At 46.8% G+C, this 3684-nt stretch overlaps 1 pseudogene; it reads right to left on the reverse strand.

The window, feature by feature from the left end:
• The window catches only part of LOC139919361 (dynamin-1-like), a 43897-nt pseudogene extending 40637 nt beyond the window's left edge, over window positions 1–3260 (reverse strand).
• Between the last annotated feature and the right edge of the window lie 424 nt (window positions 3261–3684).

Below are 3684 nucleotides of genomic sequence, written 5' to 3' on the forward strand. Positions count from 1 at the left end.
CTCTACCAGTCCCTCTACCAGTTCCTCTACCAGTCCCTCTACTAGTTCATCTACCAGTCCCTCTACCAGTCCCTCTACCAGTCCCTCTACTAGTTCATCTACCAGTCCCTCTACCAGTTCCTCTACCAGTCCCTCTACTAGTTCATCTACCAGTCCCTCTACCAGTCCCTCTACTAGTTCATCTACCAGTCCCTCTACCAGTTCCTCTACCAGTCCCTCTACTAGTTCATCTACCAGTCCCTCTACCAGTCCCTCTACTAGTTCCTCTACCAGTCCCTCTACCAGTTCCTCTACCAGCCCCTCTACCAGTCCCTCTACTAGTTCATCTACCAGTCCCTCTACCAGTCCCTCTACTAGTTCCTCTACCAGTCCCTCTACTAATTCATCTACCAGTCCCTCTACCAGTCCTCTACCAGTCCCTCTACCAGTCCCTCTACCAAACTGCTATCAGTCCCTCTATCAGTCCTCTGTCATTCCTCTACCACTTGCTCTACCAGTTCTGTACCAGTCCTCCATCAGTCCTTTATCAGTCACTATACCAGTCCCTCTATTACTCCCTCTACCAGTCTACTACCAGTCTCTCTACCAGTCACTATACCAGTCCCTCTACTAGGTCCTCTACCAGACCCTCTACCAGTCCTTTAACAGTTCTCCAACGGTTTCTCTACCAGTCCTGTACCAGTTCCTCTACCAAACTGCTATCAGTCCCTCTACCAGTCCTCTATCATTCCTCTACCACTTGCTCTACCTGTTCTGTACCAGTCTGTTACCAGTACTTCTACCAGTCCTCTACTAGTCCCTCTACCAGTCTGCTACCAGTACTTCTACCAGTCCTCTACTAGTTCCTCTACCAGTCCTTTACAGTTCTCCAATGGTTTCTCTACAAGTCTTCTACCAGTCCTTTAACAGTTCTCCAAAAGTTTCTCTACCAGTCCTCTATTAGTCTCTCTACCAGTCCCTCTGCTACCAGTCCCTCTGTTTTTCCTCTACCACTTGCTCTACCAGTTCTGTACCAGTCCTCCATCAGTCCTTTATCAGTCACTATATCAGTCCCTCTATTAATCCCTCTACCAGTCCCTCTGCTACCAGTCTCTCTACCAGTTCCTCTACCAGTCCCTCTGCCAGTTCCTCTACCAATACCTCTGCCAGTTCCTCTGCCAGTTCCTCTACCAGTCTGCTACCAGTCCATCTACCAGTCCTCTACCAGTCCTTTACCAGTTCTCCAACAGTTTCTCTACAAGTCCCTCTACCAGTCCTCTACCAATCCCTCTACCACTTGCTCTACCAGTTCTGTACCAGTCCTCCATCAGTCCTTTATCAGTCACTACACCAGTCCCTCTATTACTCCCTCTACCAGTCCCACTACCAGTTTACTACCAGTCTCTCTACCAGTCACTATACCAGTCCCTCTACCAGTCCTCTATCACTCCTCTACCACTTGCTCTACCTATTCTGTACCAGTCCTCCATCAATCACTATACCAGTCCCTCTACCAGTCCTCTACTAGGCCCTCTACCAGTCTTCTACCAGTCCCTCTACCAGTCCTTTACCAGTTCTCCAATGGTTTCTCTACTAGGCCCTCTACCAGTTCCTCTACAAGTCCTTTACCAGTTCTCCAACGGTTTATCTACCAGTCCCTCTACAGTCCCTATACCAGTCCCTCTACAGTCCCTATACCAGTCCCTCTACAGTCCCTATACCAGTCCTCTACCAGTCCCTTACCAGTTCTTCTACGGTTTCTCGGCCAGTCCTTTACCAGTTCTGCAACGGTTTCTCTACCAGTTTCACGACCAGTCCCTCTACCAGTCCTTTACCAGTTCTCCAACGGTTTTTGTACCAGTCTGCTACCAGTCCCTCTACCAGTCCTTTACCAGTTCTCCAACGGTTTCTCTACAAGTCCCTCTACCAAACTGCTATCAGTCCTGCTACCAGTCCTGTCATCCCTCTACCACTTGCTCTACCAGTTCTGTATCAGTCCTCCATCAGTCCTTTATCAATCACTATACCAGTCCCTCTGCCAGTCCTTTACCAGTCCTTTACCAGTTCTTCTACGGTTTCTCTACCAGTCCCTCTGCCAGTCCTTTACCAGTTCTCCAATAGTTTCTCTACCAGTCCCTCTGCCAGTCCTTTACCAGTCCTTTACCAGTTCTTCTACGGTTTCTCTACCAGTCTCTCTGCCAGTCCTTTACCAGTTCTCCAATAGTTTCTCTACCAGTTCCTCTTTTGATCCTCTGCCAGTCCTCCATCAGGGTTCAGATGATAACTTTATCTGTATGATATGTTGTGCTATTCAGTAGTGAAGCCTAAACCTGAATACTGGAGAAATCAGGTTTTTATAGATAGATAGATACTACAATATTTAACAGATGTCATTATAGTTAGGCTATTTTTGGAATCACCTTTAGTATATTAATAGATGACAGTGTCATTGTAGAATTATTATTTTAATAAATAAATGTAATTGTATAATTATTTTTATTATTTTAATAGATGGCTATCATTGCTGGTTGTAGGTTGGATTTATCCTCCAGACCAGCCTGCCAGCGGCCGGGCGGGCGGGTCGCAACAGACACCTGACATCCCGAACACAATGTGGATTTCTACGGAAGCGTATGCATTCACTTGAGAATTTTTTTTTTTGCCCTGTTTTTCTGAATTAACGAGATAATTATCTCCGAATTCTGAGAAAAGTTTTCATGGAAAAAAAAAAAAAATTCTGCTGTTTTTCTGAATTAATGAGATATCTCAAAATCCCAAGAGAAGCTCTCATTCCTACTTGAGCTCGATTTCATGGAAGCAAACATGTCCTGTTTAGTTGAATCCAGTTTTATTTTGCTTTTTACAAATAAAACTGGATTCAACTAAACAGGCGGGACATCTTTGCTTCCAACATGTCCCGCCTGTAATTCAGAAAAACAGAGCAGAATTATTTTTTTTCCATGAAAACTTTTCTCAGAATTCTGAGATAATTATCTCATTAATTCAGAAAAACAGGGCACATTTTTTTTCTCAAGTGAATGCATTACGCTTCCGTAGATTTCCGCCGTTTCATCATGAAACAGATTTAAATCCATGCAGGGTGCGTTGGATTCGTCTTACTTGCCGACGAAGTTCTCCAGCACGGAGCTCTTCCCGGCGCTCTGCCCGCCCACCACCGCGATCTGCGGCAGGTCCAGGTTGGCGTTCTGCCCCAGAGAGGAGAAGGCGTCCTGCAGCTGGTTCACCAGCGGGATCAGGTCCTCCATTCCCCGGTTCCCCATGGCGGAGCGGCGGAGGAGGGCGGGACACCCGGACAGAGAGAGCGAGAGGGAGAGAGAGAGAATTACAGATGGAGGGATGCAGAGACGCTGGTTCTCCTGGCAGAGAGAGGGATGGAGGATGATAGAGAAGTAGACAGAAAATCAGAGAGAGAGAGAGAGAGAGAGAGAGAGAGAGAGAGAGAGAGAGAGAGAGAGAGAGAGAGGATGGAGGATAATTTGTCTCCCCTTCTTGTCCTCCTCTCTGACGTCACGAGGTTCCTCTCCAACAGAAGATATTTCAACTCCTTCCCGTTATTAATCCAATAATGCAGGATGATAATACCGATAATGATATTGTTAATAATCGCGCGGCCGCAGCAGCAGTTTGACCTTCAGCAGCTCCTCTCCTCCTCCTCTTCTCTCCTCCGCTGCAGGAGGCGCAGGG

This window comes from Centroberyx gerrardi, chromosome 8 (genome assembly GCF_048128805.1).
Source record: "Centroberyx gerrardi isolate f3 chromosome 8, fCenGer3.hap1.cur.20231027, whole genome shotgun sequence".
Lineage (NCBI taxonomy): Eukaryota > Metazoa > Chordata > Actinopteri > Beryciformes > Berycidae > Centroberyx > Centroberyx gerrardi.